The following is a 24,550-nucleotide window of genomic DNA, read 5'->3' on the forward strand; positions in this document are numbered from 1 at the left end:
CAGGTTTTCTAAGGGCGTAAATATTTGACTTCACTCCTCACTACCTATTACAGTTTTGAAGGCCATAAAATGCCAAGATGGCACAAAACCCCCACAAATGACCCCATTTTAGAAAGTAGACACCCCAAGCTATTTGCTGAGAGGCATTTTGAGTCCATGGAATATTTTATATTTTGCCACAAGTTGCGGGAAAATTACAAACTTTTTTTTTTTTTTTTTTTTCACAAAGTTGTCACTAAATGATATATTGCTCACGCATGCCATGGGCATATGTGAAATGACACCCCAAAATAAATTCTGCTGCTTCTCCTGAGTACGGGGATACCACATATGTGGGACTTTTTGGGAGCCTAGCCGCGTACGGGGCCCCGAAAACCAAGCACCGCCTTCAGGCTTTCTAAGGGCGTTACAGTTTTGAAAGCCATAAAATGCCAAGATGGCACAAACCCCCCCCCAAATGACCCCATTTTGGAAAGTAGACACCCCTAAATTTAGGGGTACACTAGTGAGACTAGGTAATAAATGGCGGGTGCCCTGAAACTATAAAAAAAATAACTAACCAACCAGCGTCACCTGTAACAGTTATATGGTGATCACTGGTGAAAGGGTTAACTAGGGGGCAATCAGGGGGCTTTATGCGGTAGTATATGGGGGTCCCTGGCGCTATAAAAAGCTGCGGCGAACCTAAATACCTACCTGCCTAACTAGCGTCACCTGTGACACTAATACAGTGATCAGAAAAACGATCGCTTATTAGGCTGGGTTCACACTGGAGCGATGTGGGAACGCCACGAATGCGCGGCGGGTTCCCGCATCACATGCCTCCCGGCGGCAGTTCACACTGCCCTATGCGAACTGCTGGGAGTGTCAGTGAAATGTTAATGACACCCCCAGATCAGTTCGCATATCGCAGTGCGATCTGCAAACTCGGATCGCATGGTGTGAACACCCATGCGATCCGATTCTGCTGCGGACCAAAAAAAGGGTCCCGTGTGAGTTTGCGGCGGGTGCGGCGGGTGCGACACGAATTCAGCCATACTATCTGTATGGCTGAACTCAAATCGCACAGAGATCGGATGTGATTTGCACTGCAGTGCGGTGCGAATCACATCCGTTCTCATAAACCGCTGTAATGTGAACCCAGCCTTAGTGACACTGGCGACAGGGGGTGATCACGGGGTTAAACCTTTATTGGGGGGGTTAGAGGGGTACCTTAGAACTAAAGGAGGCTAACCCTAACTGCCCTAACAGTTATTACAGTCACAAATGACACCCGCCGGGTGATCAGGGGGTTAAACCTTTATTAGGTAATAAATGGCGGGTGCCCTGAAACTATAAAAAAATAACTAACCAACCAGCGTCACCTGTAACAGTTATATGGTGATCACTGGTGAAAGGGTTAACTAGGGGGCAATCAGGGGGCTTTATGTGGTAGTATATGGGGGTCCCTGGCGCTATAAAAAGTTGCGGCGAACCTAAATACCTACCTGCCTAACTAGCGTCACCTGTGACACTAATACAGCGATCAGAAAAATGATCGCTTATTAGGCTGGGTTCACACTGGAGCGATGCGGGAACGCCACGAATCCGCGGCGGGTTCCCGCATCGCATGCCTCCCGGCGGCAGTTCACACTGCCCTATGCGAACTGCTGGGAGTGTCAGTGAAATAATGACACCCCCAGATCAGTTCGCATATCGCAGTGCGATCTGCAAACTCGGATCGCATGGTATGAACACCCATGCGATCCGATTCTGCTGCGGACCAAAAAAAGGGTCCCGTGCGAGTTTGCGGCGGGTGCGGCGGGTGCGACACGAATTCAGCCATACTATCTGTATGGCTGAACTCGAATCGCACAGAGATCGGATGTGATTTGCACTGCAGTGCGGTGCGAATCACATCCGTTCTCAAACCGCTGCAATGTGAACCCAGCCTTAGTGACACTGGCGACGGGGGGTGATCACGGGGTTAAACCTTTATTGGGGGGGTTAGGGGGGTACATTAGAACTAAAGGGGGCTAACCCTAACTGCCCTAACAGTTATTACAGTCACAAATGACACCAATGCAAAAAAAAAAAAAAAAAAAAAGCAATTGGTGTCACTGTGACTGGGGGGGCAGGGGTAATTGGGGGGGTGATCGGGGGGTAAAGGGGGGGTGTGAGTGTGCCTGGCATGTTCTACTGTATGTGTGGTGTGTTGGTGCAACTCACCGAACCTCTCTCCTCGGTGCCGGAACGAAAAATACCGACACGGAGGAGAGAATACATCACTTCCTCTCCTGTGTTTACATTACAGGAGAGGAAGTGATGTCACGGAGGATTTCCATTCGTCGAGAGCGATCGCGAGGGGGTGGCCATGAATGAATGGCCGCCCCCTCATCCCGGATCGCTCTCGAAGGAATGCCGACCGCCGCAGGCACCGGGGGGGGGCCCGATCGGGCCCCCCACCCGCGGGCAGGCAGGGACTTATATATACGCCCATATGCCTGCCCGTGCCATTCTGCCGACGTATATCGTCGTGCGGCGGTCGGCAAGTGGTTAAAAACTCTCCTCCTTTTGTAATGAAGATAAGAGGAGAAAGAATGTTTTTTGTTATCCAGATTAGAAGAATAGCCTAGTGTCTTCCATAGACACAGTACAGTGAGTGAGCAATATCACCCTAGGACAGAAAGTATGTTAATGTGGTGGGATTACCAGGTGAAAATACATGGCTACTATGCCTCAGTATATAAAACACTCAATTATGGATTTAAATACACTTCAGCTATGGTGATCATATGGGATAAAAGAAAAAGTGACAGGGACAGCTAATTTAATATATGTTAACAATTTGAAAGAAATACACATACATCCAGGTATTTTAAACAATTTACGTTCACGATTTTTATTTATTTTCATCAAATACAAGGCAGAAAAATATATATATATATATTGCTCTACCACACGCAAGTACAGAATTACAGACCCATTTCTCTCCTGAACGTAGATATTAAACTCTATGCCAAAATTCTAGTTAACAGATTATCCCCGCTCCTATCTAACCTCATTTCTTTAGACCAAGTGGGCTTCGTCCCCGGAAGGGAGGCTAGGGACAACACCACTAGAGCTTTAAATCTTCATCACTGGCTTTCAACTTCAAAAATCCAAGGCTTCTTTTTATCCCTAGACACCGAGAAGGCGTTCGATAGAGTGGCCTGGGACTACATGCACGAGACTTTGAAGGCAGTGGGCCTCCGCTCTCGTATGCTGGCCCATATATTGGCTTTATATTCCTCTCCGAGTGCAAGCGTTAGAGTTAATGGCCACCTATCGGACGCCTTCACCATAGTTAATGGCACCCGTCAAGGTTGTCCCCTTTCCCCCTTATTCTTTGTTCTGGTGAAAGATATAGAACATTTCGGAACCCTGTCACACTTTAAGATTAACTATACGAAATTCCATACCTTAAACGTTTCCTTGCCAAAAAAAGAAGTTGAAAGCTGTCAGGGATCCTTCCCTTTCTTATGGAATCAGAAAGCCATTACTTATTTAGGCATACAAATCACAGCAAAATTTTCTGACTTATATAGTGACAATTTCCTGCCTGCCCTGAAAAGAGCTCAACAAGAGCTAAAGGACTGGGGGAATCTCAATGTTTCATGGTTTGGTCGATCAGCCCTCCTAAAAATTATAGTCCTACCACGACTTCTATACCTCATCCAATACATCCCCATAAATCTCCCAGTAACCTTTTTTGCAACATACAATAAAGCTTCCTCATTGTTTCTTTGGAGAAACTCCCTACCACGCATTAAATATACGCGTCTAACTCATTCCAAACTTAGAGGTGGCATTGGGTTACTAGACCTGTATAAATATTACCTAGCAAGCCATCTTACTCGACTCATTGATTGGAATATTCATGAGGTTGGAAAGGCCTGGGTGGCACTAGAAAAATCTTTGAAACATCTTCCCCTTAGGTCACTGCCATGGGTACCATCCTGACTCTGGCCTTTAGAAGTCATGACACACCGCACTATCTTCCCATCTCTTAACGCCTTTAGAAAGGCGACAAAAACTGCAACATTCTCCTCAGTGCCTGGGCCCCTGACTCCCTTAAGGGGAAACCCCGACTTTACACCGGGAATCTCAACTTCATTCCTTAGGCAAGAATTGCCACATGCTGAACTTTTAGCTCACCAATTTTTTACCCGTGGAACCCCCCCGCTCCTATGAGGACATGATAGCCTCGTCCCCTTCTAACTCTTTTCCGTTTTGGTCATTTAGACAGATTCCACATTTTCTAACCACTCAGGCGACAACGGAGACATGGACAAGACAATTAATGACATTTGAAACCATGTGCACGCGACCCTTTCCACAAAGACACCTGATCTCGGGCATGTATAACATCCTTATGGACGAAGCCCCTAGTACCCCAGATTCAGCGCGTTTAGCTTGGAAATCTGATCACCAGATCTCCCTCCATGCACATGGTGAATGCTTCGAGGCTCTGCATACCGGTACACTGGCGAACTAAACATACTCCGACAATTGGTGAATGGTTCTTGAGAATCTCCAAAATAGAGGAAATGGAAGAGCTAATACATATCTCACAAGAACGAATCCAGAAATTTACAACAACTTGGGCCTGCTGGACCTATTTTAAATCAATGCAACGTTTTCAAGCCTTTGGCATTTAAACTACGATCGCTACTTGGTCAATTGTAGATGATTATTAGGTGGGGGGGAGGGAGGAAAAGAGAAGAAAAAAAAAAGAGAAACTATATACCGAGGTGGTTGGAATATACTGAGCTATAGTCCTGAGGCCCTGATAACACCTATACCCTGTTACCCCCGCCCTCCCCCATCTGTATCCTCCATGTCCACCTTTGTACCCCTCATGTCCACCTCTGTAGCCCCCATCTATTTTCACCTCTGTACCCCCTTCCACCTCTGTACCCCCATCCACTTTCACCTCTGTATCCTTCCGTCCACTTCTGTACCCCCATCCACATTCACCTCTGTATCCTTCTATCCACCTCAGTAGCCCCCCATCCACCTCTGTAACCCCATCCATGTTTACCTCTGTACCCCCCTCCTACACAACCTCTGTACTCCCCATCCATGTACACCTCTGTACCCCACTCCTCCACCACACCTCTGTAGCCCATCCACGTTCACCTCTTTACCCCCTCCTCCCCCACACTTCTGTACACCCAAATCTCTACACATGTGAATCCCCTTCCGCTTTTCTCCACAGTGATCTTTTCCACCTGATGACATGGTCTCCACCTATCAGACCCATAGCACACAGCCAGAACACTTCACTCAGCTGTGTGCTACACAGGTCTATCAGGCAGGCGGGAGGAACACGGAGCATCCCTCTCTCATTCCCTGTCACTCTGGTCCGCAGCTCCTGAAAGAGGGAGAAACGGGATGAGGGGGAGGAGTGGGCTCAAGCACATGAAGCCTGCAGCTGTCCCGTTCTCTTGTCATATTATGGCCGCTGCTTGGGACAGCAAGGGAGGGGGGGATTGGCTGCACCCACTAATCTGGGAAAACTGCGGGCAGCGCAGAGCTTAAATGGCAGCTGCTCTGGGTCCGACAGCGATGGCAGGGCCCAGGGCAGCTGTCCCTTTTGCCCTGTGTTAAAGACGGCCCTGCTTAGAGGCAGTGATTGGCACTTGACATAGGTAGCCCACAGTTCCTATGTTAGCTCAAACTGCATTCGTCTATCATTAATATTGCTTGCCTCTTTTTTGGATCATAATACAGGAAAGCTTAGATTTCATTGGTCGCAGAGAGACTGAGGATGTTTTCCAAGCACCTGTAACTGTGATTTACAGTAAAAAAAACAAGACCAGGTAGGGTAGAATGGGGAATTACTTAATTCAACAATGCTACTTGAGGCAGTTGTAAAATAGAGATACTGGTTACTCAATGGAGCAAGGAAAATACCCTGTTCCAGAATCCCCTAATTCTTGGACACTCCCACAATACATGGAGCATGGAGCACAGAGCGAGCACCCCCTAAAACACTTGGGAAAGGAATTTGGAATTCCAAGTAACGCTGAGTCAGAACCTTAGATAGATTAGCATCTATCAGGGAGACATTTAGAATCCTCCTGAAGGAGGCCTGTACTTTTGAATACCAAGATTCAGGCTTGAGCTTGAAGGCAAGGTCCCTCTCCCAAGCCAACATGTATGGTTGCTTTTGGGGGCAGGTAAGCAATAACTCGTATATCATAGAGATACCACTCCCTGATCAAGCCCTGATCCCTGGGACACCCTTTTTCATAGGCCATCAAGGAAGGGAAGTTGGGCGAGTGGGGCTAAAGAGAGCTTAAAAAAATGGGAAATTTGTTAAAAGCCAAACCATTCAGTCAGGGGTATCTCCAGATTAGCTGTACAGTGTGAAAGAGTATAAGGTCCTCTGTGGGTGAAAAAGTGGCTGATGCGGCAGAGCCCCTTCCACCAAATGCCCTGATATCCATACCTGGAGGGAAGTTGGGATTGTTATACAAATGAGCAAGCAAGTAAAATATAACACAAGCAAGGCATTGGTCTTCAGCTAGACCCATAGTATGAATGAGTGAGACAATATCAGTGCTATAATCAGGGGCCTCAGTAAATAATAGTGAAGGGGCATATATCCTGCCTCTCCATACAGTACTCACTTATATGTAACCCCTCATGCAGTAATGTGTTTATCTTTACATAACAAAAAGAGTTTAGCTTTTTAGAGGTAATATAATTTTACCCCTCCTTATTTGTACTAGTATTTAAAATATACACCATGGTCCAGGAACTTGGGGTTTGAGGTCCCTGTCAGAGATTGGCAAACTGCTTTTCTCTATACTCACAAATCCTCAATCTCAGATAATGCTCGAAAGAAGAACTATAAACTACTATAAGCTGCTATCCAGATGGTAGCGGATTCCGGTTTCTATCAAATGTATCTTTTCAACCTCCACAGACATATGTTGGCATCCGCACATGGAAAGAGGAACATACCTACATATTTGTTGGGAATGCAATCCCTTCTGATCACAGATATTCTATATTTTTACAGAGGTCCATGATCCCTCTGGGCCTGGTTAAATCCCAGAAATCTAGCCTACTTAGATTTTTCCTTTGCAGCTACTCTACGTTAATTTCCGGACACACGAAGAGCACCTCCACTTCATCCCTATCTTCGTGGGTGAACACAATTAATGACATCATGCTTATGGAGGAGATGCAGGCCAGAGAGATAGATAAGAAATTGGGCAACAGACTTAACAAATAAATCAGGTTTTTTTTTTTCGCTCTTTACAGCATGCCAAGAGAACTCGTGTCCACCTTTTGTTCTCTCTCTCTCTCTCTCTCTCTCTCTCTCTCTCTCTTTCACTCTCTCTCTCTCTCTTCTTGCACTGTATACAAATACTGAGGTTCTTACTGAGAAGGATGATCCTGTTTGTTTCTTTGTGATTACCTCTAGCAGTTCTACAGTGTTGAGTGACTGTCTTTGTTATTATTTGAAAATTTGTCAATAAAACATATATTTGACTAGGGATGAGCCAGCTGTTTGAGTCGTACGTTAGTTTTACTCGAACATTAGGGGTAAGTTTGTTCTCAAATGAACCGAACATAGTTTGCGGGAAATTGGAGCACTGTGGAATGCCCTATAATGCACTGAGAGATCGCAGTGCATTGCTGTAGGATGATTGGCCAAAGCATGCACCTGACCTGCATTCTTTGGCCGATCACAGCGCTCTCTGCATGAGAGAGGCATAATTGGTCAAAGGCAGGGTGCCTTTGGCCAATCATGGCTCAGGGGGACTAAATTTACACCCCACACTATATAAAGCTCCTTATATAGCGACCGTGTGTAGTGTTGTTGTTGTTGGTGTGGACAGAGAGCTAGCTGGAGTTAGATTAAGCAGGGAGCAGGTTATTCAGTTTTGTGGCAGGGTATTTGATATAATTATACAGTCAGTCTAATATATATATATATATATGTGTGTGTGTGTGTGTGTGTGTGTGTGTGTGTATGTATGTATATGTATATATATATATATTCTGCATTTAGTATAGACTTTATAGTGTTTACCGGTACTCTATATTCAGTCAGTGCAGATATAGATATATCTATCTATCTATCTATCTATCTATCTATCTATCTATCTATATATGTATATATATATATATATATATATATATATATATATATATATATATATATATATAGATAGATAGATAGATAGATAGATAGATAGATAGATAGATAGATAGATAGATAGATAGATAGATATATATATATATATATATATAGATATATATATATATGTATATACACACAGTTCACTAAAGGGCTGCGACTGCTGTATAAACTATGTGAAGCATCAGCTACATAGAGTACACAGCGTTGTGTTTCGTCCAACTCCCAGAACAAAATCAAGTCAGGCTGAATGCTGCTCAGCCATTCTCAGGAAGCTTTGAATTATCTCAGTGCAGGGCTTCCTTCGATTTGCTAAGGTGGAGGTCATGACATCACCCCCGTTCTCTCCACCTCAGCCAATCAGAGGAGCTCTGTATTCATTCAGAAAATACAATGCTTCCACTAAATTTGATTTTGTTCCGAGAACAGGATTGCAGTTGCCAGTACCACTGGAACCCAGTGCTGTATACTGTGTTTATCTGATGCTATGTACAGTTTGTACTTTATAGTGTTTATAGTGGACGTATCTATTAGTGAAGGTACTGAAATAGTTTTTTTGAACCAGCTTGATTCAACTGAACCATTTTAACTACTTTGCACTTAAGGGTGCCAAAGCCCAATTTTGCAATTTGACATGTGTTAGTAAAACGGTACATATGTATCATCACAACTACTTTGTGCATCCAGGTGGATTATACCTTGTTTTTTTTCCAGGACAAATTGGGCTTTCATTTGGTGGTAAATGGTAATGGATATCTCCTGATATTTTTTTATATTCTTGCTACTACCATAATCTACCACCAGACAATAGAATTCTCCTGCTCCTGACGATCCCAGCGATACCACATATGTGTATGTTAGTTGTTGTTTGTACCTGTAGTACAGCCCAGAAACAATAGTACACATTTTGATTTTTTTTAATCCTACCTACAACACGTTGACACTGATACTAATTAAAAAAAAAACTGACCTTTTACCCTGATCTTTGACCTTGACCCAAACACTAACCATGACACTGACCTAGATCAAACTTAGGTCTAGATATTTTTAATTTTCTTTATTTAATTACATTTTTTAATTATTATTTATTTATTTTTTAACACACATTTATTTTTGTCTTTGCAAGGACAGAGAATGATACAATGCATCTCTCTCATCCATTCACAGAGACAGAAAAAATGGGGGGCGGGCTTCACAGTGACTGATCACTGTGATAGCAAATCAGAAGTTATTACAGCGATCAGGTGACACATAATCTGCCATACCGGGGGCTCTCGTGAGAAACTAGTCTCTGTGCTGGGAGCACGCCATGGGTGCACTCCCAGCACAAAGGGAGATACACAATACTTTAGCTCCACAGAAAAAAGCCCGGTCCAGTGGGGCTGCATATTTGCGTACGGTCGGTGTAAAGGGGTTAAAGTGACAGAAAGCTGGAAATAGGCTTTAGGCACTTGAATAGATCCTATATTTGGTTGTTTATTCCTTTTTTTACCTAAATGCTACTGTGCAGGAGATTATAGGAAGCCAATGTCAAGAAAGAGTTGAGTATGAAACCAGCTCTATTTGGGTTGAATGGTTTTTAATGAATACCTAACTTAACCACTTCAGCCCTGGAAGGATTTACCCCTTTCCTGACCAGAGCACTTTCGGCACTGAGTCGCTTTAACTGACAATTTTGCAGTCGTGCGACGTTGATGTCCTTTTTTTCCCACATTTTTTCTTTTGGTGGTATTTGATCACCTCTGCGGTTTTAATTTTTTGCGCTATAAACAAAAAAAGAGCGCCAATTTTGAAAAAAACTCGTTATTTTTTACTATTTGCTATAATAAATCTCCCCAAAAAATATATAAAAAAACTATTTTTTTCCTCAGTTAAGGCCGATATGTATTCTTCTACATATTTTTGGTAAAAAAAATCACAATAAACGTATATTGATTGGTTTGCACAAAAGTTATAGCGTCTACAAAATAGGGGACAGTTTTATGGCATTTTTTTTTTTTTTTTATTAGTAATGGCAGCGATCTTTATTGGGACTGTGACATTATGGCGGACACATCGGACATTTTTGACACTATTTTGGGACTGTTGTCATTTATACAGTGCTATAAAAATGCATTGAATACTGTCAGTGAAGGGGTTAACCACTGGGGGGCATGAAGGGGTTAAGTGTGTCCTAGGGAGTGATTCTAACTGTGGGGGGAGAGGCTACAACACGCATGACAACGATCACTGCTCTCCATGACAGAGATTTTTGTCCTGTCACTAGGCAGAACGGAGAAATGTGTATCTTTTTACAAAAACTCTCCATTCTACCTCTCTGTGACACGATCGTGGGCACCCGGCGGGCATCGAGCCTGTGGGATCCGCAGTGACGGTCACAGAGAACGTGGTGGGCACGCCTGCAGCTCTCCTACTTAAGGAGGACATACCTGTACGCCCTTTTGGCCACCAGCACCATTCTGCCGACGTATATCAGTGTGCACTGTTTTGGAAGCGGCTCAAATGGTTGTAAACCTTTAAGATGAAAAATGAACAAAGCATATCTTTCTATAGTAGAGAGTTGTGCGTCCATTTCATTCACTCAGGTTTCAGATTAAACTCTCCTAACATCTGTGCAGTGTCTGGCATCAGATCCCTGTCCCCAGCTTGCCAAAGTAATGCTGTATTATTATGGACTTTGAATGGCTGTAGAGGAGAGAGGTTCTGCAAATAAACAGGTGCAAATTATATAGGAGGATTTGTTTCATCTCTGTTTATCCCCTGAGGCTAGTCACTTCAGTAGGTATATGCAAGGGTTTGCAACCACTTTAAATTATGTTTTTTTTGCTTTGGGTTTTGCAGTAAACATGTTGCTTTTCTTATGTAACACTTTTACTTTAGCATTCCCTGTTGTGTGTTCATACCCACTTGTACAGAGATATATCATTGCAGCTCTTTCATTTGTACAAGGATAAAGACTATTTCTGAACAAATAATATCTTGCCCATTTCTCAGAATCTGTTGATTTGCTAGGGAAAACACCTTTTCACCTTTCTGAGAAAATGTATTGGCACTCCTGCCAAAACCTTCTCTTTTTGTGGGCATTCCTATAATTGATTGTAATTTAGTTGCCATTATTGTGTGGGAACAATATTACATATAAAACAGTATGCCTTACTGAGCACTTTCACAGCTGAAGCTGTGTTTGCAGAAAATAATGTTGTATGTACTTGTTAGCTTTTGATTCTATTTTGATTTATTTGCTGTAAGTCAGTCCCTACACTATAGTTTCAGTGATTGAAATGAAATATACCTAAATCTTGCCTGAAATGCCTGTATACTTGGGTATTATGGTACACTGCATTCCAAAATATTTTATTTCATGAGTATCACAATATATTGTGTTTTTGTGTGAATGAAGAAAAATATAATATCTGAGTAGGCCTACCAAAACAACAAGCAGCCATTTATGTAGATATCAGTCTTTCCTGGCTAAGCCTCATGACAGCACAACCTCAGGTCAAACCCACCCCTTGACCCCCTATAGGACACCCCTGTATAGACAGATAAAAGACAGGCAGTACCTGTTGCAGATGTTCTCATTCTGTCCTTGCTCTGGACATTCCTGTTGTACGGCCTGCCATCTGTCCCTGCAGTGGAACGTCCCTTGTTGGGGGTAAATTCCTCTGATAGTGGCTCTCCTGGTGCCAGAGTAGGGGCGCAGGCTAAATGCTTTAAGTCGTACAGAAGGTGGCCATCCTGGGCTTAATTTCTTACTTTTTTCTCTGTTAGACATGGCTGGCTTGAGGTAGCTGTAGGGGGTGTTCCCTGTATCCCCTCCATGTGGGCCAGGCATGTGTTCAGGCCAGTCGGGTGCCAAGCAATGATGTCAGGGCCGGCTTCTTATTGGCTCTCTTCCTCCTTTGTGTGTTTTTTGCATTCCACCTGCATCTCAGTGAGGCTCGCGTGGGTGGATGATGTCACCGCTCCCTCTCATATTGGTCATTCAGTTGTGGCTGTGATTGGTTCACCCATTCACTGGCTCTGATTGGCCAGGCAGCTGGAGGGTGGTGGATTTAAAGCTGTGGCGGACAATTTGCCTTTTTGGCTGTCAGCATGTGAGATTGGTCTCCCAGGCTGGTACGCATGGGCCTGCACCCTCCAGACAATCAGTTTTTTTTCACATAACCTGCCCCCCCCCTTAGAAATGTGATTAGGTTTGCTCAAGCCTTGCTTAGCCGATAAGTGGGGATATTTATTTGAAAAAAATAAAAATAAAAAAATAAAAGAGAAGAGATTAATAAAAGTAAAGAGAGGATTATATGTTTGCTGCCTATCCTGTTCTTCCATAGCCCAGGATGAGCTTGCCTATTCCTGTGCAAGAGGCACTGAAGACTACGGAAAGGTAAGGGAATGCCTAGGGGGTCTGAAAATTTTCCTCAATCACCCCTCCCCCCCAAAGGGAGTCCACCTGGATTACTAATGGTTCCATATTTTTGCAAGGGCAGAGGTCCTTTAATCAGGAGCCGCAAGAGAGCAATTTCTTCCTCTAGTGATTATTATTCTCCTCTATTCTATTTTCCACTCCACGGCAAAATCAAAGCACCACCACATTCAACCACCCACCGATCATGAGCCAGCAGATATGATTGGCAGTACTTGTTGGGCTTGTGGTGCGGCACCCTTACCGTCTAAAAGCCTTTGGGAGTTATGTTTCAGGGAGGCTTCCCAAACAGGCCAGATGGCCAATGAAGACATACATTAAAAAAGCAATGGAAGAAGGGGTAATGGCTTTGTTACCGGGTCCTTCCAAAGAAGAAGGGGTGAAGACTCTCTGGAACCTGGAGCTATTAGTTCTGACTCAGAGGTGGACTCAGATTTTGGCTAAGAGGTCTTATATGGATATTCTGTTGACTTTTCTCTAGTACCCACTTTTATATCAGCAATCAAGCATGCCATTGATTGGAAGGAAGAATCCTCAAGCACGCATGAGCTGAAGAAATATTACCAAAATCTAAAGAGAGAGCTCCCAAAATTTCCTTTCACAGCAGAAATTAAGAAGTTAATGATGGAAGAGTGGTCTAGGCCTGAAAAAAAGGCCGGCACTACAAAATAGAATCAACAAGTTGTACCCATTCCGGCTATCAGATGTGGAGCCGTGAGATAACCCTCCTAAAGAAAAAAACATATCACCTTACCACTGGAGGAAATGGTATCCTTTAAAGATTTTATGAAGTGGAAGGCTGACTCTTCACCACTGCACGGGTTGCCTGTAGGCTGGCTCTGACCTCAATTGCCAGAGTCGTTAGGGTCTGGGCTTCAAATGTAGAGTCGGCATTAGATTCCCGGGTGCAGGAAGAACTGGTCTCAACAAATCTGCAAGGCCTGAAATTGTCAGCTGAGTTCCTGGTGGAGGCAGCGGTGGACTTGGTTAGGTTCACCTCCCGCATCATGCCTCACTCAGTCATGGCTAGGCGGGCTCTTTGGCTGAAGCACTGGTCTGCAGACTGCCTCAAAACAGGCTTTATGTTCCATTCCCTTCTCAGGGGCACTCTCTTAGGTAAGATGCTAGAAGAGACAATGTGCTGGATGACTGGAGGAATTTCTGGTCTTCCCCCCCACGAACAGAAGCATCATCCACAGTAATTTCAGATGAACAGAAGACCAGGTAGAGAATGTTCGCGCTTCTTATGGCAGTCTCGCGGCACCTTTGCCGATAATGCCAAACCTACAGTCCTTCAGGCTTTCAAATCCACAGCTAAGTCCTTCTGGAGGGCGGCCTGCTGGGGGATCAACAATAGGGGCAAGACTGACCATTTACAGCGGTACCTGGGCAGAGAGGATAATAGATTCCTGGGTCTTGGAAGTGGTTCAGAATGACCTTCGTTTTCAGTTCTCTTCCAAGAGAATTCTTTGTTTCAACAAAAATTCTCAATTCATTGGAGAAGCGAGCATTGCTGGAAGAACACATCACAGAGTTACTCGCACTTCATGCTATTGTACCAGCCCCAGAGAAAGAACAGGTATATATTCCCCTATTTTTCTCATTTAGAAACTGTCAGGAAAGTGGCACCCTGTTTTAGGTTTAAGAAACCTGAACTCCTTTCTGAAACCACAGCCATTCCGGATGGACTCTCTCAAGATTATTTCAGCAGTAATTCACCCGGGCGATTGGATGGTCTCAGTGTAGCTCGAAAATGCATATTTTCATATTCTGGTAGCAAGAATTCATCAGCGCTATGTTAAGTTTTTCTACACGGGAAACCATTTTCAATTCAGGTGCCTTCCCTTTGGACTCCAATAACTTTTACAAAAGTTCTGGTAACAGTGATCGCATTATCTCCGACAAAAAGGAATACAAATATTTCACTAGTTAGACAATGTCCTAATTCTTGCTCAATTCGAGGATCTTTTGAGGCAGCACCAAGATCAAGTTCTTGCCACCTTAATGCAGTTTGGATGGATGATAAATACAGCAAAAAGCCATCTCACTCCAAACTACAAATATTTGTTATGCGTTAACTCCATACAGGTTAAGCTTTTATATTTAGTTGGAATTTAGCAAGAATTTTGTAAAATTATGTTTTTATCTGCTAATAATGGTTTTAGTGTATTTTTAGCAAAAATATTGTTTCATAAGCATTGGTGCAAATACCAGGGGGCCTAAAAAATCAGTAGCACCTTCTTTTTATTCCAGAGGTCATATGCATTCAGAAAATATATGATTTTGGGGTATTTTACAAACTCTGAATGCTGTAAGTTAAAAATGAAAACCTCCAGATGTTTTGAGAAATTTTTGGGTACGTATGTTCGATTTTCACCATTTTGCAAAAAGGCGCAATTTAAAATTTACAAATATTTGTTATTTATTAACTTCATTCAGGTTAAGCTTTTATATTTAGTAGGGATTTAGCAGGAATTTTGTAAAATTAGCTATATTTTCATCTGCTAATAATGTTTTTAGTGTATTTTTTGTGAATATATTGGTTTGATAAACATTTGCACAAATACCACAAGGTCTAAAAAATCAGTAGCACCTTATTTTATTCTAGAGGTCATATGCTTTCAGAAAATATATGCTTGGGGGGGGGGGTTCACAAATTCTGAAAGCTGTAGGGACACATTTAAAACCTTCTGATTTTTTGAGAAATTTGGATATTTACACTTTTGTGCCTGTTCAATTTTTCACCATTTCACAAAAAGTTACAAATATTTGTTATTTATTAACTCAATACAGGTTAAGCTTTTATATTTAGTAGGCATTTTGTAAAATTTTCTGTGTATTTATCTGCTAATCATGATTTTAGTGGATTTTTTGCAAAAATATTGTTTGGGATTACAACCAGTATCACTGTATTCATGGTTCTTGTGGATGCTGGGACATTGACCATGATCTAACTATAGGATTCACTAGGACTTCCTGTGCTATACTGTTGCGGATATGGAGGGGAGTCACCAGAAGATTGCTTTTTTTGGATAAGCTTTTCTAGACAGTTGTAGTACTTTACCCACAGTGTGAGGGAGGACTGCAAAGTATATTGATTGATATTTCCTTGCATGGTTATGCAGGCAGGCCTTTCTGCTGACCCACAGAGAAAGCTGGACTTCTATTATAAACTTTGATTAACTAACCTCCTCTAGACAACCTGTACAACTTTGTTGGATTTCCCTATGAACTATATTCATTAAACATCGCATTTAGGACAATGGTCATTTGCTTTTATATCCACTCTAAACGGAGGTCTCTAGAGAGCCAATAACATCTATATAAAGTACTACATCAGAGCTTCCCATGCATGATCCTTTGAGGATCACCAAGTTATTCTGTCCTCCTTCATTTGGAAATTTATTAATTAGTGGGGAAATATACTCATATATATGTTTATGGTCACTGGTGATATATATTACAATAAGAGTGAGGTAGATGTCTGTGCCTTTTATCAGTATGTATTTTTTTCCATATACATATCTAAATAACTTTTTTCTAGTATGTCCAGTGAGCTGAAGTAATTTTTTTTTTTTTTTTTTTTTTTTTTTTTTTTTCTTTGCATCAGTTTATAGCACGCCATAATCTCTCGTCAACAAATTTGTGGCAAGTTTTACGCCCTTGTGATTTTTGGTGCCCTTCTTCTCATCGCCACTATTTTGCCTATTGGCAGTGCTACTTTGACATCACATGCAATCCTTTTTCCTTTTTTCTTTTTTAACATCTTCCTCCATTTTATTTTTATTTATTTTATAAGAATTGCGAAAAAGTAGGAATATTACAAAAATATGCTTCCTATTCCATAAACTTATATCTTCCCGTCCCCTCCCCCTCAGGTCTCCCTCCCCAACCCCCCCCTCTCTCTCTCCGTCTCTCTCTCCCGCCCTCCCCCTCCTCTCCCCTCGGGACCACTCATTCTGGGACATTCCCTTGTTTCTTAAACTCCAACCATTTTCCCCATTTGCTATGATAAATTTCCACTTGATCTCCTCTTTTAAATATTGATTCCTCCATTGATCTTAACCACTCTACTTTAGCTAACCATTCCCTCATGGATGGGGGTTCAACAGAGCCCCATCTCTTTGGGATCAGGCTTTTTGCAGCAATCAATAAGTGAGGTATCAATGAATTTTTATATTCCCCTATTGTTTTATCTGTGTCATGAAATAGACATGTCCAAGGATCCTTCTTTACCTGTTCACCTGTTATCTGGAAGATGTTTCCTATTATTTTCTCCCAATAAGGGCCAATCTTACCACACTCCCACCAGATATGTGCAAAAGTTCCCACCTTATCACAACCCCTCCAGCATAGTGCTGATATGTCCGGCCTTCTCTTATGCGCTCTTTGTGGGACAATATACCATCTTGCCATTAATTTAAATGACATTTCCGCTGACATATTGTCCTTAGATATTGTACCTGCTATTCTTAAAATCTTCTTTCTACGTTCCTTATCTCCCAGAGTACCCAGCTCTTCTTCCCATTTTTTCAAAAACAGTGGTTCTCCTGGTTCCTTTTCCTCCTCCAGAATTTTATAGATTTTGGACAAACTTTTTTTTTTACAGCTCGGGTCTGAAAGCATTCTCTCCATAGGTCTAAGATCTCCTTCCCCGCGAAGTGGTCGGGGTAGCGCCTGAACAAAATGTTTAATTTGTGCATATCTCCAGCTGTCTAATTTCCTACATCCCCATTTTTGTCTTATTTCTCCTAAAGTACAAACTCTGTCCCCATTCATCACATCTTTCAAAAAAATATCACCCCTTTTTGCCCATCTTGTGAAATAAACATATTCTTCCTTCCCTGGTTTAAAAAAACTTGTGTCTAATAAAGAAATTAAAGGTGAATTGTGCTGCCAGTGATTTAATTCGCCCACTTTATCCCATATTCTAAACAGATTAGTAGTTAGTGGGTTAGTGCTTCTCCCCAAGTCACGGTAGTCCCGAGGTATCCAGATCCTTTTTCCTAGATTAACTCCACTTTGTGTTTTCTCTATATTTACCCACCCTTTATCGCCTTTATCATACACCCAATCCACCACCCGTGAAATTACTGCTGCCTGATAATATCTTCTAAAGTTCGGGGCGGCTAATCCCCCTTCTACTTTCCCCCTTTCCAGAGTCGCATATGAGATTCTAGGATTCCTACGTCCCCATATATGTTTTAAAATTAGGGTTTGGAGTTTCCTAAAGAACTCTTGCGGAACTTTTATTGGGATCATTTGGAACACATATATCAGTTTTGGTAAAATAAACATTTTCAACGCGTTTACTCTTCCTATTAGCGACAGGGGTTTATATCTCATGCGTTTAATACATTCTTTCACCCTATTTAATATATCTGTATAATTAGCTGCGTATGCGGATGACAATGTGGGTGTGATTTTTACTCCCAGGTACCTCAAATCTTCCCTGCACCAGATGAAGGGGAAGAACCTCTGGAGTTCCTCTTGTTCTTTTTTTGGTACCGTTATGTTCAGAATCTCAGTTTTTGACATATTAATCTTAAAATTTGTCAACTTCCCATATCTATGGATCTCCCTGATTATATTTGGCAAAGTCACCCTGAGATCCGAAACATAAAATAATATGTCATCCGCATACGCAGAGATCTTATACTCTTCTCCGCCCATTCTCACCCCCCTTATGTCTCCATTCTTCCTAATTGAGGCCAACAAGGGTTCCAAGGCGAGTATAAACAGCATTGGAGACAGGGGGCATCCCTGTCTAGTTCCATTGTATAGCTTCACTACCGGGGAGAGATTACCGTTAATTTTAATTTTTGCCGACGGGCGGGAATAAAATGCTTTTATCCATCGTAATATTTTTTCTTTTAACCCCAAATATCTTAAGGTCTCAAACATGAAGCCCCAGTCTACCCTGTCGAATGCTTTTTCAGCATCCACCGATAACAGGGCGACTGGGGGTCCACTGCTCTCCACCCCATGAATCAACATTAGGGTTTTAAGACAATTATCCCTCCCCTCCCTGCCCGTAACAAACCCCGTTTGGTCCCTATGGACCCATTGGGGGAGCAACGGTTTCAATCTCTCTGCTATCACTTTTGAGAATATCTTCACATCCGTGTTCAGAAGAGAGATTGGTCTATAACTCCCAGGGGTTGTTGGCTCCTTCCCCTCCTTTAATATCAAAGTTATGTAAGCCATCAATGCCTCTTCCCTCAGATCTTCCCCTTCTGCAACTGCATTCATATGCTCACATAATTTGGGGGCCAATATCTTTTCAAACTTTTTGTAATATAAAATTGGAAACCCATCCGGGCCTGGACTTTTCCCTATTGCCATCCCTCTTATTGCCCTCGCCACCTCGTCTACCGTGACCGGGGTCTCCAACATTTCCAGCTCTTCCTCCGGGACTTTAGGAAGATCTATCCCTTTTAAATACTCAATAGTATCCTCCTTATCTCTGTTTTTCTCCATTCCCTGTCCTACCTTATATAACAGACTATAATATTTATGGAAGACCGTCGCTATTTCAGGAGTGGAGTGCTTCATTTCCCCCTTTTCATTTTTAATTTTGGGTATGAAAGACGAATTCCTTCTCTCCCGCACTACTCTCGCTAACCATTTCCCAGGTTTGTTCCCCTCCTGGTATCTTATGCTCTCTGCCCAGTGGTTAACTCGCACCCTTTCCTCCTCCATAAGTTCTTCTAATTGTAGCTTCTTATCTTTTAGCTCTACTTTCTCTGGGATCCCCTTTGATCTAGTTTGTTGCTCCAGTTCCCAAATCTCCTTATTTAGATCTTGTAACCTTTTCCCCATTTCCTTTTTTTTCCCTGTCCCAATGCTTATTAGGATTCCTCGTATATATGCTTTGTGGGTCTCCCATATCGTACTCCTCGTAACCCCAGGGGAATCATTTCTTATAAAAAACTCTTCTAGTTCTATTTCAATTCTGCTTCTAGTTTCTGGGTCCTGGATCAAAGCTTCATTTAATCTCCATGTCTCTCTTTTAGCCTGATCTATTACTAGCTCCAGCTGCACCATGACTGGAGCATGGTCAGATAAGGAGATAGATTTTATTACTGTATCTTTGAGAGCTGGGAGCATTTGATGTTCAATCAGAACATAATCAATTCGGGTGAATGTCCCATGCACCGAAGAGTAGAAAGTATAGTCTCTGCTGTTCGGATGTTTAATCCTCCAAGCGTCAACCAACTGAAATTCTAAGAGCAGGGCCTTTATTTTTTTATATCTAAGCTCCGGCCAACGCGGGGACCCGGCTGAGGAGTCCACCCGAGGGTCGATGCCCATATTCAGATCTCCCGCTACTATCAGTTTACCTTTTTTAAACTCCGCTAATAGTTCCAAAACCTTCCTTAAAAATTTATCTGGGTCCCTGTTTGGGGAGTATATATTCGCAAAGGTGTATATTCCATCCGATAGTTTCCCTCTTATAAACAAGAATCTCCCTTCTGGGTCGGCCATCTGTTTCTCGACTTCAAACCTCACACTTCTCTCAAAGCCTATTGCTACCCCCCTGGCGTTACATGCTGTAGAGTCACCGTAGAACCATGTTGGGAACCCCCGGGACGTCAGTCTCCCTGTAGCCTCGTGTGATAAATGTGTTTCCTGCAAGCAGACCACATTCGCTCCATACAATTCCAACTCCCTATTAACTCTGAACTTTTTTTGGGGAGTACTTATACCCCTTACATTATATGTTATCAATTTCAGTCTTGTCATATCTCACTGATCCCCTCCCCCTCCCCTCCTCCCCCGCCCCCCCGGGAGGGAGACATCCCCCCCCCACCGGAGGTCGACGCGGGGGAAGAGAGAAGGGGGGGGCGAGAGAGCAGGAGAGAGAGCACCTAAACCCTGTTTGAGAGAGAGATTACCCCCTAACCCACCCCCCCTCCACCCCCCTCCCATCCCCCCTCCCCCCTTCCCCCTCCTCCATTCGGAGGAGTGAACAATTTCCACATTTGTTCCTCGCTTAGGTGTCCCGGTGACCCACAGGTCACCTTTTGCCCACCTAGCATTCTTTGGGAGGACCGCCTCATTCACGGCCTGTCCGCGTGCCCACACCTCCCCCCCTCACCCGCCAATGATGGTAATTATACCCCCTCCCTCCCCCCCCCGTCCTGGACCCGAGACCATTGCACCACCCTACTAATTCCTTCGTTCCCCAACACCTCCTCCCATCCTGGTAGTGCTGGTGGGGGGATTTCTAACTTATTACAAAAGTCCGTTAAATCCTCTGGGAACCTTAGTACTGCGGAGCGGCCATCTCTCCTTCCCCTAAGGCATGCTGGGAACCCCCATTGATAGGGGACATTTAGTGACCTCATCAGATCTGTCAGAGGTTTAAGGAGCCTTCTTCTCCTCAATGTTTCCCCTGCTAGGTCCGAGAATATCTGTATCTCCGCCTCCTGAAACAAAATTTTATCCAACCTTCGGATATTCTCCAACACTAACGCTTTATCCTCGTAAAAATGGAATCTAATTATTACGTCTCTTGGTTTTTCTGTGGCTTGGGCGCGGTATCCCGTGACTCGATGTACTCTGTCTATTTTTAATTTGTCCTTCTCCGCCCTGCCTAGAATGGGATTGAACAAATCCTGCATCACCCTAGGGAGCTCTTCATTTTTAAATTTTTCTTCTAGGCCTTTTATCCTTAAATTTTTCCTTCTTCCGCGATTTTCTTGGTCCTCGATTTTATATAGGATCGTTCTGTTTGTTTTTTGGGCTAATTTCACTTGTTCTTTTAGATCCCTCATATTTTGTTCATATCCATTCATTCTTTCCTCCAACTCTTCCACCCTTCCTAGCACTCGGCCAATATCTGTCTTAATCCCGGCTATATCAGATTTAAGTGATGTTTCAACCTTGGTCAATGCCTCTGTAAATACCTCTCTCAGCATGCTCAGGCTCACTTGTGAGTCTACCAGCACTAGGGCTCCTTCTAATTCGGGTTGGATTTCAGGTTGAATTTCGGGTAGGGGGGTAGCCTCTCCTTTTCTCCCCAGTTCTTCCCTTTTTTTGCCTTTATCTTCCTCTCGGGAGCTTACCCCCCCCGTCCTGGTACGAGTTGGGCCTACGTCCTTAGGTTTTCCTGCTCCCCGCACTTCTCCCGTGTCTATAGTTTTACTCGTGCCTGCACCTGATTTTCTTGATGTCTTCTGGCTAGGGGTTTCCTGGCTGCTTTCCAGCACACTTGTCTCCCCTACTAAGTATCGTTGTATCCCCCCCGGGCTAACAGGTCCCGTACCCCCCCTTTTATTCATCTTCCCCGGCATTCTCCTTTGTTGCAGGTTAACACCCAGATCCAGGCCCTGTCCCTTTCCCTATGACTCTTATGGGGTCTGGGTTGCTCAAATCACTTTCTGGGGGCGGGATACCTCATTCCCTTGTATCTGTATGCCTGCAGGCAACTACAAGACAAAGTTGCTGTCAGGGAGTGCTGGGTGCACAATGGGCGAAGGACCAACAATTGTGAAATGAGCCCCCAACCCGACCGCTATTTTATGCCTCTATCTAACATTGTAAATAGAGGACAAAAAAAAGAAAAAAAGAAAAAGAAAAAACTCTGCATAGCATTACTGATTATCAATCCTTCAAATGTCCATCTGTTCACCTCTCATCATTCCTCCCCCTGCAGGGTTTATATCCAGCTAATCAAGCAGTGTTGGTAACAATCTGATAGTTCCAGAGAAGGAGTCACATTAAGAGCAGTTGTTAGCGTGCTTATGTATATATCCGCCTTACCACTTTCCAAGAGAAGTTATTACAATAACAGCTTCTAGTCCATGATAATGACAAGATATGCAGCCGACCATCACCCCTCCTTTCATTCACACAGATTGCTCAGCTATCATTGCTCCTCCACTCTATCGCTGATTATCTCATTCATAGCCTTGCCGGCCTGTGCAGGGGTGGAAGGGTCCGTGTCCGGCTAATCAGGCGATATTGGTAGTACACTGATAGACAGGTAGTAGACGTCACATTAGCAGCAATCGTTAACCAGCTTATACATGTATGTACCTTACCGCTTTCAAAGAGAGGTCTTTAGAATGATAACTTCTGATCACTGATAATGACCAAATCTCCAGCGGGCCATCTCCCCTCCACTCATCCATACGGTTGCTCACCTCTCACTGCTCCTCCACTCTGTCAATGACCCTCTAATTCTTTGCCTTACCGACCTATGGAGGGTAGAGAAGGTCCGTGCCGTCAAGCCTGCTCCGCTGCAAGGAGGGGGGGGCGTAAGGCTTCCTACAGAGCCTCCTTCCCACCACTGTGTCTCCGCTTCACAGGAAGCATTCTCCGCTCGCTCTCTCTCCTGGCTTGATCCGGGGCGTCCGCTCGCCTCGTGGAAGCGAACAGCTGACGGCGGGTGGGCGGGGCGGGTGAATCAGGAGGCATGGGCGGGTGCGGCGGGGGGAAAGGACGCGATCCGACGGCCGCTACGTGTCCACGGCTCCTCCCATCCCCACCGTCCTGCTAGGCTGTAGTGAGAGCCAGTCAGCTGAAGTAATTTTTTGAGATGTATTAAAGTTTTTTGTTAATTCATTTAAGAGATGGTTGAGCAAAATAAGGTTTTAATTCTCAGATATTGCAGCTCAAAGATTTACTGCTGTTCAGGGGCTCTGGGCTTCAGAAAAATGTCAGCCTCCAGAAAGAAGAAACAGAAACAATACTGGGGGGGCAATTTACAGACTCATTTTGATAGCATAATTGTTTCTTGCTAAAGAACATTTTTTTTTATCAAGTTGTTATGGTTAAAGTTCCACTTCATCTTGTGTCTTTCTTTTATTTATTTTAATCTTGACATGTCGATTGATATAATGGTAAGAATTTCCCTCGTAATGAGAAGAGATCCTTATGTTTATACTTATGGGATCCTTATGTTTATGCTTTGGTTGTGTGAAAGTCAGTTGTGAATGTCAGTTGTGTTCACACCTTCATCTAATGTCTTTCTATTAACATGGCATACTTTACACATCGGTTCCCAACACGACACTGTCAACATACACTGTGTGTTAGCAAAAATGCTTAATATATGTGTGATGTATCTGATATATAAGGATGGTATGCTGGATAAGATGTTCAGTCACGGTGAGAGGATTTGGATAGGTGTAATACAGTTGGGAATTTCAAACAAGTGCTTATAGCTACTGTAGCTACTGTGTATAGCTCTATGACATGAGTTTTCTGTTTACAGTAAAGCCTCATACACATGATCGGATTTTCCTACGAGAAATGTGTAATGACAGGCTGTTGACGGAAAATCCGACCGTGTGTATGCTCCATCGGACAATTGTCGGATTTTCCGTGGACAAATGTTGGATAACAGGTTTTAAAATTTTCCGTGGACAAATGTCTGTTGTCGGAATTTCCGAGCATGTGTACACAAGTCTGTTGGACAAAAGTCCAAAGTACAAACACGCATGCTCACAAGCAAGGACGAGACAGAAACTGTTGGTCTTGTAAACTAGCGTTGGTAATGGAGAATTAACATTCGTGACGTGGCAAATTATGAAATCTCCAAATACAGTGCACAATTCTCTTCTTCTTTAATGGGATAATAATGAAGCTGCTTTGCTGGTGATACTGATGGAGTTATTGCAAACACATTTTCAAAGGCTTTTTTTTCTAGTGATATCAAGAATATTATTATTATTATTTAAATTTTTTTGGCAAGTTACCACAACACCATTATCCCGTAGTTTTTAAGATGAAAGGTACAACTATGTTGGTATTCCTTTTTAAATCTAACTGCCTACTTCCAAACTGTGAAAAAAATATGAAGTAAAACACATAGCCAAGTATTATTTTCCAAATTTTTTTTATTGTGCATTAAAAAAGAAAACAAATAAAATAAGACATGCTATCTGCTAATAGATCTCAACCGAAAAGTGCATTCTATGCATCCAAAAATATAGAAA

This window comes from Lithobates pipiens, unplaced genomic scaffold, assembly GCF_037356315.1.
Source record: "Lithobates pipiens isolate NorthernLeopardFrog02 unplaced genomic scaffold, aLitPip1_a1.2 Scaffold_16, whole genome shotgun sequence".
NCBI lineage: Eukaryota > Metazoa > Chordata > Amphibia > Anura > Ranidae > Lithobates > Lithobates pipiens.